The sequence below is a fragment of the Notechis scutatus genome, chromosome 5, assembly GCF_049901735.1.
Source record: "Notechis scutatus isolate UNSWTSFEM ecotype Mainland chromosome 5, rNotScu1.2, whole genome shotgun sequence".
Classification (NCBI taxonomy): Eukaryota; Metazoa; Chordata; class Lepidosauria; order Squamata; family Elapidae; genus Notechis; species Notechis scutatus.
Genome location: NC_142013.1, coordinates 89,706,120 through 89,722,518, shown reverse-complemented (window position 1 = coordinate 89,722,518; position 16,399 = coordinate 89,706,120). Strand labels below are relative to the sequence as shown.

At 36.5% G+C, this 16,399-nt stretch overlaps 1 long non-coding RNA gene across 2 annotated transcripts in view; it reads right to left on the bottom strand.

Annotated features, from left to right (window-relative positions):
• Nucleotides 1-16,399, bottom strand: part of LOC148130575 (uncharacterized) — a 180,043-nt gene that overhangs the window by 94,491 nt on the left and 69,153 nt on the right. Inside the window, exon 4 of one of the 2 annotated variants that reach the window (XR_015750000.1) lies at nt 9,752-9,847. The exons of the other annotated variant lie outside the window; for it this stretch is intronic. This is a non-coding gene — a long non-coding RNA (uncharacterized LOC148130575). The remainder of the gene's footprint in view (nt 1-9,751; nt 9,848-16,399) is intronic. 2 annotated transcript variants of the gene reach the window in all.

Below are 16,399 nucleotides of genomic sequence, written 5' to 3'. Positions count from 1 at the left end.
AAAGTAATTTGGACTTTTTTCACTCTGTAGAATTTCAGATATTTGTACAGCTTTCCTTCCTTATATGGATAAAGATCAGGGGAAATTGGAGGTTGTGATGAGTTCTCTAATATTGACAAGAGCAGTCAGCTCATGAATTTATAAGAGTTCTGTAAAATGTGACTATCACAATATTTTAGGGGATGTTTTACTATCTCTCTCTTCTGATACAATTTGTTTAGGTTGACTCACTTAGATGGAAAGAGAAAAGGAGACTCATCTTTATTCATTGGGTAAATAGACCTGAAAAAGTGCTTGCTCTGATGCATGTAAATAATAGTCCTTATATTAGTCTATATTAACACATCAGACTTTGATAATGCTGCATAATCAGTATATAATAAATTGTCCACACCCCCACCAAAACAAAAAACAAAAAAACAGGCTTGCCAATAAATCATGCAAAGAAACCTCTCAGCTTAAAAAAGCAAGTGGTCAGAGGATGATGAATTCTCATTTTTTCACAAGCCTATTTTTAAATGATTTTTGAAATTATTGTTGTTGAATGAGAGTCAGACATTTTTAGCACAATATTTCTATAGTTTTCTCATCCTTGCTGTTTCTGCCTTAACAATAAAGAGGGAGAACACTCCAAGAATGTAATGTAGGCTACTCTGTTTCCCTGAAATTGCAACTTACCCAAAAGTAAATCCTAGCTTGATTTTTACATGTGCACCCAATATAAGCCCTACCCCCAAAATAAGCCCTAATTAAGACCCCCGCCAACTCCAGGGTGCAAAGGTAAAAATTAAGCTAGGGTGAGGATGGTGGAGCTGCCCTACTACTTACCTTCGTCTTTCCTGAAGGTCCCTGAAGCCGATAACAGAGCTTTCCGGCCACAGAGGAAGAAGTTTCTGAAGATCTCTGACAGCGAAAAGGAGGTTGGGGGCAACGCACGCAAGTGAGGTGAGTCAATGAATAACATCCCCTGAAAATAAAACCTGGTGCCTTTTTGGTGGCAAAAAATATAAGACAGGGTCTTATTTTCAGGGAAACATGGCAACTCTTGAAAAGATATGGTTATGGTCTTCTATATGGTTGACCAATCATTCCATTTCACCCCATTCTATCAAAATGTGGGACTGCTTTTGGCATCTTAATAGTTTTTTTTCATTGTGATACTTCTCCATTACTCTCTACGTTTATCAAATGTGGTCTCTAAACACAAAATTGATTTGAAACAAACAGAATCTCAAACCACAAACTGCAGGCAAATGGTATCTGGTGCTAGATTGGGTTAATTTCAGTAAAGGGAAATAATTTTCAATAAATTAAATTATCCAAGGCTGCAAAAAAAATTGTTAAAAATTAAAGACCCAGGCTAACGGAGCTAAACCTGTGTTCTTCACACAATACACAATCATTATTTTTTTTTTTGAGAGAGAGAGAGACTGGGAATCGGTTTGGAACATCTGCCATCTGGAGCAAAATCTGGATGGCTCTCACTTGACGACTTGGTTGTTCCTCCAGGCTTTGGAGTAGGATGGATGAAAACCACCTCCCCTCCACACATACACCCCACACACATTTGATGTGTTCTTATATTGAGTGACTGGGTCATATTTAGTTTTCAGTTGTTTGATTAGAATTGTGTTTTAATATGATCTTCCCAGAGCTTCTTTGGAGTTGCACAGCCCCTAAATTGAAACAAAGTAACATTTTTTTTTAATTTTAGGGTTTTTGAAAGGTTTTACTTTTTAAATCCAACGTTTCCTTTCAGTTATTTCTCCAGTGTTGTGAGGAAATAGGAGCCTTTCTATTTCCTCTTGGCTTTTTGTCTTAAAAGTAAAAACGGTAGTAAAAATTGAATCATTACCAGGATAGTGTGCCAGGATTCAATGGGGTCTTTTCTGTATATGGACTTGTTTTTACAATGATATATATCTACCAATGAACTCTTCAGGTCACTCTTAGTGCAAATTTCACCTGGTACAAGTGAATCATTTCTCCTAAAAAAAAACTTTTCTTTTTCTTTTCTTCCTCTCTAACAGGATTAAGTCTAGAGAGAGGCAGAAAAAAGATATTGTTCTGACTTTCCTCCACTAGAATCTAGCATCTAGGTTAATAACTTGGCCTGCATTTGGAAAAGAAAATTGAAGTCATTCTTCTATTTGGTTTAGATACTACATAGAAAAGTTATTACAGGCCAAGTAATGAAGACCATCTCATTGTTGGCACAAACAAACCTAGACCTGGGATACTGTATCTCAAAGGCGAAATTTCAGCATGTACAGAAATAGAGGATATAGACATGTTAAATAGTTTTATTAGAGGCCAGGATCACAATAATGACAAAGGTGCATTAAAGATAATCTAACCCTCTTTACCAAACAAGAGAAAATATATTGATGGAATTTTCTCAGGCCCGAGTAAGAAGATAGAATAAGAACCTGGGAGAGATGCAATAGGTGAAGCATATGAAGTATTAAGTAGAGCAGGAGGGGTCTGATTTCTATGACAAATAAAAGCACAGCTGGTAGCTTTAGGAAATGTTTCAGTTCTGCTTCTGAAAATCAGACATTCAACTTGACTCCAAGGGAAATTTTCCTAAATGATAAATTCAAGCAAATACACATGCTGTATATATAGACATTGCTGGAACGTTTCACTTTTTTCTTTTAAAAAAGCCCTATGGGAAGATATATCTTTGGAACAGTAAAATATATATGGATCATTGCCAGAATTAAAATAGATAAGTAACTTTGAGTTTCGGTGTAAGGGCTGCTTCAGGTCATGGAGAATTGTCCACTTGCACAGCAAGTTGGACCTTTCTTTAAACATACACAGCTGGCGTCACTCTTAGATTTCCTTTTCTTATTAAATGAAACTACGAGCATGGGAAATGTCTACTGTTCTTGAATCTACATGCAAATCTCAGAACGTGTGTGGCCCAGCAGCTGTTTATACGGCTCCTGTTTAAAAAACATTGCAGGTCTCTCCATGCAGCACTCTGTTTCTATGCCACAGAGAGTTGCTGGTGAATTTTGGCCTACAGTAGAATTTCAGGGCAAATCTGGAGGTTTGTGTTTGGACAAAATATCTGAAGAATGACAAGGGAAGTAGAAAAAGATTGCTAACATGTCAAACAACAGCTCTTAGGGAAGACTCCGCTTGTCCCAATTGGGAGATACTCAAAAAAAAACAATGAATATTTGTTCCTCGTCTAGCTGTGATGTGAGTCTTTTTCACTACTTCCTTTGCCAGATGTTGTGTTGGACAAACAGGGAAGAAATGAGAGATCATATAATATTGCTTGGAAGGCCTTTTTTTCTAGACAATATTCTTAATTCTCCCCTTCTCCTTGACACTTTAGAATCAAGGAATCATATTCACTCTTGGAAGTAATCAAAGAATTAAATAAATAAAGAATTAAAGAAAATACTATTAAAGAACAGCCCCACCCAAGTGAAAGTGTTGATTTCCCCTGAACAAATTTGTGAACTAGCATTCACAATTCTTTTCCACAAATAGGAATGAGAAATTCCCAAGGCTATTCAACTCCTAAACAAATCTCCTTAGGCAGCAAATAAAATCAAATGGATAGGAATAACAATTGCTCTTGTACTTTGTATGACTTTCATATATGTATGTAGAAATGTATATGTACATGTATGTATATGTACTGTATATGTAAATGTATGTACATTTACATACTCTCTCTTTATGTGTTTTTCACGTGTGTGTGTGTGTGTGTGTGTGTGTGTGTGTAGAAAGACTAAAATCTAGGAGTTTGGTTTCTGGTAGAAGGTGCATATTTCACAATTTAATTCACAGTCCTAGAAATATTTGTACAATCCAACCATTTTATCAACCTTTTTTCCTTCCTTCCTTCCTTCCTTCCTTCCTTCCTTCCTTCCTTCCTTCCTTCCTTCCTTCCTTCCTTCCTTCCTTCCTTCCTTCCTTCTCCCTCACCCCCAGTGTGGGTGTGTGGGTATGTGTGTGTGTGAGAGAGAGAGACAGCAATGCAATGCTGATGTGCAGCAGCCTTAACTCCTTCTAGCCTGCAACTATCTGCTTCAATTGTTATTGTTTGTGGGTCTTTTTTGACACATAGCTCCAGCATTGGAGGTCAAAGCTAGAGGGAGCTTTACTCACCATGGCTGATGTTCCAATTGTGACCCTACTTGGTGCAAGAGAATGTAGCTACAGTAACTCATGCCATCATTCCCACCCAGTTGGACTACTACAATACATTTTATCCTTAAAACTTGCCCAAAAAGTGAAGATGGCTCAGAATTCAGCAGCCTGTGAACTTTTTAGTTTCCAACAATGGTTGATTGATATTGATTGTATATGCCCAGCATTGTTTGACAGTCGGTTTCTGGGAATAGTTTAAGGCTGATGTTGACCTGTAAGGCCCTATATGGCTTGAACTACTATCCTGGCTCCAAACTAGAATTGGCCTGATGTTTCTCAAACTTGGCAACTTTAAGATATGTAAATTTCAACTCCAAGAATTCTCCTCATGAGAGGACAGGGGAACCAGCCAAGTTTGAGAAATATGCACTGATTATTTAGGCAGCCACTGATTGTCATCCAACACTTGTGTGAGATAGGAATAGATTAGAAAGGGTTACTTTCTTGTAGTGGTCTTGATATTCCTGAACAGCCTCTTCACAGAAATCTGACTAGTTTTATACTTAGTGGATTTCAGAAATAGGCTGATGATGGAGTCATTCCAGAGAGCATCTCTTAAGCTAAGGACTGAGCCATCTTTCCCTTTATGAGTTCTTGTTCTAGTGTGTGTGTGTGTGCGTGCACGTGTGTGTGTTGTTATTGACCTTCATTGGGGATTGATGATTGCCAGTATTCATTTTAATCATATTGTGCTGTGGATGTTTTAACTTTTGTTTTACTGTGGACTTGGTAAGTCACTGAAAACTGTCAGATTTCAGTAGGGTATAAAAGAATGAATGAATCTATTGAATTCTCAGCTTCATAGTGCTGAATAAGGAAAAACCTCAAGTAGCTTCTTTCTGCATATATTTATAGATAACTTCTCGCTCTACTATTTGATTATGACAAGTTCTCCCTGCATTTAAGTGAATATGCATGGAAAGCTCCTTTATGATTATATGAGGTTATAGTTACAGCAGATATGTTAAAGAAGAAAAAAAGATTTAAAAGATATCTTGATAAAAGTATGAGTTTATATTACTTCTCCTTCAAATGCCTCCTCCCTTTAATGTGAATTTCTATAAATTCCAAGCATCTTATGACCATCCTCAATATTATTTTATTTCATTCTATATTTTACTTTATTATTTTAATTTTTGATAGCAACCCAACATATTCTCAAACATACTTTATTTTCAAAAAGTTTTTGTGCCTTGCATTTCTCTCAAAGTTTTATTAACTATTGCAGCCCAATTCTTTGTTCAGAAATTTTCCCCTTATAGAAGGCTATTTTGTGGTTGATGACTGCAACATTTTCTCTGATTGCTCATTTTCTTAAAAACCTAATGAGGCATCAACACAGCCTTTCTGTAGAACTATGAAAATTGACAATATTAAATTGCAATAGCAATATTTTATTCATTAAATATTTGTAGAAGAAGGAATGCAGAACTGGAGGCAGAGTTAAAAGGGGTCATCCTAGAATCTCTGCATAGCTAGAAGAGAATTATGTACAATCCCCTTTGAATTCTATGGAATCTTATCTAACTCCAAGTGCGTGAAAACTTGAGAAGGTTCCCGTGCTTAGGCTGTTTAGCAATAAATCAGTTTAATTAGACCTTCACCTCTGGACATGGTCTTTCATGCCTGACAATATTATTATTAAAATAATTTTGCTTTTGCCTTTATTTTCCTCTCTGTAATTTCATTCAGTATAGCTATTTGAATTTTTAAAATATTTGGATTTTACCTATATTATATCCTTGCTTCAAAGTTTATCTTAAATATTCCTAACAGTATTTTTTGTTAGCCCAATGCTGCACAGACATAATCTGTTGTCAATATTACATTTAATTTTACATATTGGCTTTAATATTGGCATAATTCAACAACTTCCAGGAGCCTAAAGTATTTTGCATCCCTTATAGGGCCAATTTAAAAAAGATATGTCCAAATCATAAAATGATATATTTCTTATGATAAGCAATCCATATATATTTGCCGTAGAAACAAATCCCACTTGAGTTCTTAGATTTCTATCAAGAAAGAAATGACACTTCACATTTGGTGATTTAATGCTTGCTGCTTTTAACCTTTTATTTCAGTTCTATCACTGAAGATTGGAGCAATAGAAATCATGATAAGGACTTTGTGAAGGTGATAAAATGGCAGCAACTGAAATACAACAACCTATCCCAAGAATACCTGAAACCATTTATTTCTTCAGAGACAGTATCGAAATCATGTTGTAAGAGTGAAAACTGGCCATAAAGTTATTTTTTCAGACCCATCATAACTTTGAATGGGGTTGCTAAATAGGGAAGTCATTAATTAAGGTCTACCAGCATATAGAAATGTAGAATTTAGAACTCATTTCTCTCTTTGGAAAGCCTTCTCTCTGGAAATTATAACAAATGTAATCCTCCAAGCACCCATACTATAAGCAACTGTTTTTACTGCTTATTTAACTTTTTGCTTCTCATTCATTCTCATTCTCATAATAAAATGGACAAAAGCCTGCAGGATGGATAAGAGTGCCCAATGCAATGTATTAAATTATGGGTTTTTTTTTAAACCAACATGTCAACACTTGGTAAGAGAAAATGACATACTATAATGTTGTTTTTGAATGTGACAGAATACATTTCCCCTTACTTTTTTATAATGTTCATATGTAATTCAGAAGGATTAGAGAAAGATACAAAATACATTGTATTTTGATCTTCACAAACTAATTTTAATCATGTTATAGTGTGTAGTATAGTATAGTTATAGACATTTCAAAGTGATTCGTTATAGCTCTTCTGTTTAAAATACTATATGCGATTTCTGGCTGATTCACTTTTAGTTTATTCTTTTCAGTGGAAATTGCTCTGTTTTTCTCATTCCATAGTAACTATAATTGCTATACTCAAATAACGAAGTATATTCTCTCTCCATTTTTCACTCCTTCCTTGGAACTAAACTATTAAAAGAACACAAGCAAGCAATGTTGCTTTCCTGAAAAAGCAAGCTGAAATGAAACATTTAAAGACAGGATGACTTTGGATCTCATTTAATATACAGGGAGATTAATTTGAATACTCTCCATGAGGACAGTTAAGGAATTTTCTAATTACAGATGCTACTCCCAACTCATTTGGGAGGCATTTACTGAAGGTCAAAACTTATCAAAAAAAGCTTCTTGAGACAGCTGGGTCTCTTATACAGTATTTGAATTTCAGGAAATCAGGTTTATGCTAGAAAGGATTTTGATTTTTGTATCTGCTGCAAGGGGGAAGGGAACATGATTTGGTGAATATGAATTACAATAAAACATTAATGGAAGGTGGAGAACAAGAAAGAAGTTCAGGATAGAGCAACTAATATCAACAAATAAATTAGGTGAAGAGAGTTCCAGGCTGGGCTTAAAGTGATATTCTCATCGATATAATTTCCTTCTGTCTGTATTAATCTGCCCTTTTATAGCGATGATAGGCAATGTGATGCTTATGAGTCTCTCTAGTCTCTTTTTAAGAAGGATATTTAAATTACAAAGATTGATAGACAAGAGAAAGGAGCTGGCATTCTGCAAAGCATATTTATTCAGAGTGATGTCTTAAGATCTACAACTATCTCTCCTGGATAGAAAAAAAAAGTCATATGAAGTATACATTTACCTCAATGGGTGTTTCTGGAAGCACCCAGGTCTATTGTGGCAGCCATTTTGTTCCTTAATAGGCAAATTTCCCATTGCAGCCAGTTTGTGAATGCATTCTCTCAATATTCTAAATAGGTTCCTGGCCCCCAAATATTGCCTATTCCAACCTAAAAATGTCATACCTTAGCAGTACTATCTACTTAGCAATAATTCAGAGCCAGTGGTTAAGGCACCAGGCTAGAAACCAAGAGGTTTCTCCTTAGCTATGAAAGCCATCTAGGCAACCTTGGGCCAGTTATTCTCTCTCAGGTGACACCTCTCCCATGGTGGTTGTTATGGGGAAAATGGGAGTAAGTAAGAAAGAAAATGGGATGTGTTTGCTGCCTTGAGTTGTTTATAAAAAAAACAAAAAAGATGGAATATAAATAAATTTGATTGAATTAAATAGAAACTACTTTCACTATGGATATGGAATTAATATTTTTTTTAAATAAATTGGGACTTAACATTTTAAAAAAGTAAATAACATAATAGCAATGATATAAATATAAAAAAACCAATAATGTTGTTTGTTCCAGCACTTCTTAGATTGACTATGTGACATACAATATTTTGTGATACCTTGTCATTCCAGAAAGCTCTGGGAGGAAGGTGAAAAATTCCTTCCAAGAAGGTAGTGGATACTGTCAAAAAGTGGACCTTTTTAACACTTTTTTTGTTTCAATTCAATCAATCGAAACAAAAAAATAAGTATAATGTATGCCTTCCTTGGTTTTGTGGATTTGAGAGAGGATGGACGTTAGCTAGTTTTTTATATTAGTAAAAAAAGATCATGCTTTATTCATTAATAATTAAGCCACTTTTTAGGGAAGGATTATGTATCATTGGACCTCTTCAATAAAGTGAATTGTTGCAGCCTATGCATATGGATGTGTGTGTTACCTAATGTTTCTTTCTTCTCAGGGCAATTCATATTATGTTTTCACCTTTCAATAAATTTATAGCAGTCCCCACTCCTTTCTATATGATGTTTATTTGTTTGGCAAATCTTATAGTCTTAATTTCAAAGTCTCTAATCAAGTGAAAATATCTTCTATTTATTTCTCTAGGATAAGTGCAAGTACAAGAGGAATGCAAAGTTGAACATTAGAGGAGATGTATCTTCTTTGCTGTTACAGGATCAGGGAAGTTCTAAATAAGAGCTGTGCTTCCATAACTTACTAATGGCTCAATTTATTCTTTTTTCTCAGGGACATTTCATTTCAGTTTGCAAGTTGCTCTAACCTGTGTTTCTAAATTTGTTATGATTAATTCCCAGTTCTCCATAATTTATAGCTTTTTGCTTTCTGTTCCCAAGGTGACCTCATCTACTGTTTCATTTCAGCCTTGTTTCTCACCAAGCAGGTTAATTTTTCTTTGGCAAATAGAATACTTACTTGAAAATCTATTGTATTTTGCAAATATAAATATATATTAATTATATATAATTAATCTTAAGGGTTTAATCAGTAATTTGCCCTGTTAAGCAGGAAAAAAATGGCAATAATGTCTGATTTAGTAGTCTTTGCCAGTAGCTTTTCACATTTTTGGAATCCATTCTCAATTTGTGGAATCGTTTGCAGCAATTCTTAAAAGCTTATGAACTCTGCAGGACTTCGCAATTATACCTGCAGCAAAATTGTGAGATGAGTTTAGCATTAATCATTTGATAGAACAAAAAGGAATATCTGATAATCTTCCCACATTAAATCTGCTAGTCCAGGATCAGTTAATAAATCTTCTGTCATTGATGTCAGATCTACAAGGTAGACCAAATCAGGAAATCAACTCCCATAAAGACAGAAATTACATTTATTGAGATTGCCTATAATAAGAGAATCTTTCAAGACTGATTGTGTTGTATCTCTTTCTTTTTTTATATAGTTCGTGAATTAGAGATACATGTGATCTGCTTACCAATGTTATCTCATTCTAGTTTTCAAAGATGTTTCAGCCCCTTTTTCCTAGGCAACAGATTCTGCATATTTTTCTCAACCTGATCTTCTTTATTTCCTGTAATAGACAAGGGTGGGACTTAAAGAACAGTATTTAGATTTTTTTCTGTTCCGATATTCTGTATATACTGATAAAGGAACATCAACAAGAAAATGCAAAAGCATTTTGATATTCATTACCAACAGTGTTCATAAGATGTTAGAAAGAGAAAGGAAGAAGTACAAATACTTCTTGTGGAAGCACATGTGCTCAGAACCAAGTCCTACTGGTACTTAAATAGTTTTAGTTGGTGTACATAAAGTTGCAGGTTAAAATATCTTTACACTCCATATGATTCTTTAATATTGAAAATTATAGGTAGTTTATGCACTTCTGCTTGATAGCATTTCCTTAGTGGACCAGATCCCAACAAAATGGTCCACAGTGTAAGCACTAGATCCCTCCTTTGCATCAAGTATAATAAAAAACAAAGAAAAGCAAAATTGTGCCAACCCGTTAGGTATCCTATGCCCACAAAACTTTCCTTTCACTTTTCATTATATTTTTGTAGAATATTTGTTTGCATGTATGTTTTTTTGGTATGGTACACACTGTTTCAAAATAATTTTAAACTATAATTTGGCATCAACCATTTATGGCCATGGTCTACATTATTTTAAAAACATTACTATATACATCCCTAAAAATTGATGTGGTAATATCATCAGAAAGGGGAGAAATGAGATTAATTAAGGCTTAAAAATTATAGGATGTTTTCCCACAAAATCATTATCCCTTTTGGCTCCCAAAAATGTTGGGAGGAAATTGGCCTCTCATTTTGATATGTGGAGAGAGCAAAATTGGTATGATTTCTACAAAGTTTCTAATCTACACGTAGCCTGGGATATTCAAATTGTCTATAACTAAAAGTTTCAGATCCAGGGTGCAAAAATCTGGATGATAATTGATGCCAGCAAAGAAATAGAGAAAAGTCTTTCATATCATCCAGTTGCTATTCAGTTATTCAGTAGATGTGGTAGCTCTATTTAAGACAGTAACTCTGGAGGCATGCTCAGAAAATAAAATATGAGCATGCTCAGGAAACAAAACATGAAGCCATATTGTATGTGGTCAAGTTTGGATGTTAGACATTTTGTGAACAGAAAAATGCTTCTATTAGTCACCTAACAGATCTAGCAGATCTAACAGATAATCAGAGTTGGAAGGGACCTTATAGGTCATCTAGCCTAACCCCGCCCAAGCGGAAGATCCTACACCATTTCTGACAAAGGGCAGTCCAGTCTCTTCTTGAAAGTCTCAAGTGATGGCACTCCCACAACTTCCAAGGGCAAGCTGTTCCATTGGTTGATTGTTCTCACTGTCAGAAAGTTTCTCCTTATTTCCAGGTTAAATCTCTCCTTGTTCAGTTTTCATCCATTATTCCTTGTCTGGCCTACAGGCGCTTTAGAAAATAACTTGACCCCTTGCTCTCTGTGACAGCCCCTCAAATATTGGAAGACTGCTATCATGTCTCCCCTGGTCCTTCTCTTTACTAGACTAGCCATGCCCAGTTCCTGTAACTGTTCTTCATATGTTTTAGTCCCCTAATCATCCTGGTTGCTCTTCTCTGTACTTTTTCTAGAGTCTCAACATCTTTTTTATAATATAGTTGTTAGGGATAACATTGTTTACCCTAACTGGTTTGGGTAAAAATAATAAATATGGTATCATGGTTTGTTAGTTAAAGTGTGTGTAACTTTAACTGCAAGAATGTAATTAAGGGTGTGGTCGTAAAAGCACTATATAAGAAGCGAGGCAATTGCAGCTCGCTCTCTCTGGCTTACTGATCCCTAATTACTGGATGGATTGATGACTGTGTTCTTGCTGGAACGGGGAGAGAAAAAGGAGTGTTGATTTTTCTCAACGGAGAGAAGATAAAGATTGGACTGATTTATTGTAAGTGTACTGACATTGGCTATTCAACACGGACTTTGCAAATTGAGTATCCCCGACAAGACTTGACTGAAATGATATATGACTAATGGAACGTTTATTTTGACTATGCTATAATTCTTAAATGGAATAAACTATATTTTTGATAGCACAAGCGTATCTGTATTTTTACTGCGTGTTAACTAGAAAACTTATCTCACACATTTACCTGTCTTCCTATCTGACTTCGCTGCACGTTCTGTTTAGTTTGTTTTCCTTAACACCCGTTGGGGAATCCAGGCTTAACAATAGTGACCAAAACCGGATGCAGCACTCTAGGTGTGGTCTTACTAAGGCTTTATAGAATGGTATTAGTACCTCACTTGATCTCTATTGTACCCCTCTGTTAATGCAACCTGGGGAGACCATTCACAATATTGTCTCATCATTCCAAATGTGTCCCAAATGCACTTCTTTCTGGCATAACACCTTCATTTCACTTCATTTTTTCTTTTATACACCTTCATGAAGATGTCTATTACTTTTTAACACTTGACTGTACATTTTCATTCATACACACACATACATACACACACACACACACACACACACGTGTGTGTGTGTGTATGTGTATGTGTATATATATATTATATATATAGACACACACATATATATTTTCTCTATCTATCTATCTATCTATCTATCTATCTATCTATCTATCTATCTATCTATCTATCTATCTATCCATTCAGGGTTATTATCATATTAAGGGGAAATACTTCAGATTTATGTTAAAACTAATCACAATATTAGACTGTCCCCCCCCCCCTCTTCCTTCTCTTTCCCTCTCTCCCTCTCTTTCTCACACATACACCACAAAATGCTCACAAAGCTTATTGAAATAGGGTTTACTTGTTTCTGAGGAGACAACTAAAGACAACCTGGTGTTACTAGGAATCTAAATAAGGGAAATTTGAGACCTCATGTATATATTTATTCTTGGGCTGCAGGAATTCTCTCACCCTGTGATTCATGATACCATTTGCCCTTGTTCCTTTATGTTGGCAGTTTTGAATGATATAAAACTTCTAAATGGATGGAGATAATACCAAGGTAACCCTTTGAGCTTAGCACAAAGGAGGGAGAAGTAAAGCCTTCAGGCTGTGTTCTGATGTATATATCAAAGTGACACTGAGACCTGACAGAATTTGCTGTCAAAAATGCTTTGCTAGTTTGGAATCCTGGTATGATTGCTGTTACTTTCTCTACAGGACTGTAACCGAATACATGGTCTGGAGGCTGGCATGCCTCTCCTTCCACATTTCATATTTAAGTAGAAAAACAATGAGTTCTGTAAAAAAATTGGGTAGTTAAGCTGGCAGTATACTAACAGCTATTATTTTCCTTCTATTTTGTCAGAGAAATACAAGTGTATATACATACATAAAAGCACATACAGACTTTTAAATTTAACGAACAATAGTATCTGGTCATCTACTATTTTGTCTATTACCAGTATTTTTTTTAATCAAGATAGAGATGTTTCATGCATTTTAGTAATAAGATTAATGGAACAAATTCTTCTATTATTTTCTTTCCCAGAATGCCAGACCACATTGCTATTCCTTTTAATCTCTTTTAAAAATCATTATGATTTCCTTGATGCTTAGTTGCTTAATTACATGAAGCTGCTCCAATTTGACTTGTTCTGTAGATCAAGCTTTTGATCAACAGCCAAATCCTGATCTCAGTGTGACACAGGTATCCACAGAGGGGAGCAAATCAGAATCAGAATATAGCTGGAAGGAACCTTTGAGGTCTTCTAGTCTAGCCCCCTGCTCAAGCAGGAGACCATACCATTTCAGACAAGTGACTGTCCAGTCTCTTCTTAAAATCCTCCAGTGGTGAAGCGCCCACAACTTCTGAAGGCGAGCTATTCTACTGGTCAATTATCCTCACTGTTAGGAAGTTTCTCCTTAATTTCAGGTTGGTTCTCTCCTTGATTAATTTCCAGCCATTGTTTCTTGTCCTGCTCTCTGGTGCTTTGGAATATAAATTGACCCCTTTCTCTTTGACCTCTTTCTCTTTGCAGCCCCTCAAACCCCCAAGTCCTTCTTTTCTCTAGACTAGGCAAACCCAAATCCTGCAACAGTTCTTCATATGTTTTAGTCTCCCAGCCTTTAATCATCTTAGTTGGAACATTCCATTATCTTAGTTGGAATGATGGAATGTTGCATTTTTGTAGACAAATACGTTAGGTGCAGAGCTTGCCTTATGATGTCTTAACACTTGTGTAGTAATTTTGATGAAATCATGTCTTGTTTATCTCATTGTCACATGATCAATTTTTGCACAGACTCTTGTAGCAGAGTCAAAATTGCTGAATAGAAATTTATGAATGCCTTTTACATTTAATCAATAGAGACAATTAAGTTTTATTTGTTGCATATTACTCTATATAATGTGTTTTATTTTAATGTTAGAGTTACTTTTATTAAGGGCACAGTCAATATCCTATATGTGTTTAAAAATAAGTCTGATTAAAGCCAGTGTGGTTTACTTCTAAATAAACAAGCAACAATATTTTGTTTCTTTGTTTTTCAGACTACCTTCTGATTAAAATACCCCAGACTGTGAAGAACGGAAAAACATTTCCTTGAAAAACAAGCCACAAAATCAGAGGTGGTATTCAGCCAGTTCGCACCTATTCGGGTGAACCGGTAGCAAGAATTTGGCGTGGGTTGCCGAACTGGTAGCAACATCTGGCTGGCCACGCCCCCAACCCTGTTGCCTGGTTTCCGCTAACTCGTTTGCCGTGCCTGCCCGATGCTCACTGCCCCAGTTTAAAGGAGGACTGCTCCTCCGCCCTAGCCATGCATTTTCAAGCAGCCACTTGAAAACACATGACTGTGGGTGGAACAGTGGTCCGTTAACCTGCAAAACTGCTCCAAGACTGGATTCTTCATGGACACTAGAAGTATCGCTTCCCCTTGTGAGTAAAGTGTCTGGAGTGAAAGGGAATGAAGGCTGGAGGAGGGTGGGAGGAAATCCAGCCACAGAGAAGTTTGAATGAGCTGTGCAAATGTGTGTTCATTAACTTGCAAAACTTTCCCAATGCTGGATTCATTTCCCCTTGTGAGTAAAGTGTTTAGTACTTAGTATTTATTTGATTTGTCAATCGCTTACAAGATACAGGTATAAGAATAAATATAGTTTTGAATACATGAGATAGATACTTATAAGAAAAATAAAAAACAATAGGACAGGGACGGTAGGCACGATTGGTGCGCTTATGCACACCCCCTACAGGCCTCTTAGGAAGGAGGTAAGGTCAATAGTAGGCAGTCTAAAGTTAAAGTTTTTGGGGTTTGGGGAAGAAACCACAGAGTCAGGTGGAGTATTCCAGACATTGACCACTCTGACTGGAGACTTTACAGTATCCTTCCCCTGCCATGCCCACCAAGCCACACCCACAGAACCTGTAGTAAAAAAAAAAAAAAATGAATTGCACCACTGCTCCTAGTCCAGTCCAGCAGTTTATCCACTATACCAAACTAGTTTTCTTGTATCTAGTTTCCCTTCCCCTGACCGTCATAGTTAGTGAATCCCCTATAGCAGGAATGTCAAACTCAAGGCCTAGGGGCCAGATCCATCCAGAGGGTGCTTGGATCTGGCCTGCAGGGCCACACTGGAAACAGTAAAGGACAAACACATGGTGCCTCTGTCAGCGAAAATAGAGCTCGGGAGGGCCATGTGTGTCCCTCGCAAACTCCATGTTTGCTGCCAGAGTTGCAGGATGCCATCCCAGTTGAAGACAGAGCTCGCAAGGGCCGCACATGCTCCCCCGAGCTCTGTTTTTGCTGGCAGAGGGATGCAGGAGGCCATTGCAGTGGAAAATGGAGGTTGGGAGCCCCCCAACATGAGTGACATCATTCTGGCCATGCCCACACTGGTTTTCCAAGATCAAATACAACCCTAATGCGGCCCTCAATGAAATCAAGTTTGATATCCCTGCCCTATAGACTCTATGTGTTCTGACAAAAAGAAAAATATTATAAATGAAATAGATTATAAAGTTCCACCACCTGTCCCTGTAGCTCTGAGGCATATGACTAAGGAAAATTATATATTTTACTTGTTTACAATGCCTCATCCAGCAATATTTAATTTTAATATGAGAAAACCTTTATTTAATTAACAAAAAAGAAGAGGAGAGATGCTTGTTGCTTATGTGCCAAATCCCATATGTTACTGCTTGAGATGGAGCAGATTTGTTCTTGAAATGTATTTATAGTGAACTTTTTCTTTCTAGGAATCTTAATCTATAATAATGTTAATGAAACATTATTATAGATTAAGATTCCTAGAAAGAAAAAGTTCATTATAATAATGTTCACTATAATAATTAATTCAATAATGAATTGCTGTAAGAACCCTTAAAACAGGGGTCCCCAACCACCGGTCCACGGACCGGTACCGGTCCGTGGAACAAGTCCTACCGGGCCGCTGGTTTGCCGGGCGCCGCCATTTTTTGATGAAAAAGTGCTTCCGGTGAGCTTTTCCGGTAGAAAGCTCACCGGAAGCACTTTTTCATCAAAAAGATGGCGCGCCCAGCTAATGCCGGTACTGGCGCGCCATAAAAAAGGTTGGGGATACCGGGCCGCGGCATAAGAAAGGTTGGGGATCACTGCCTTAAAA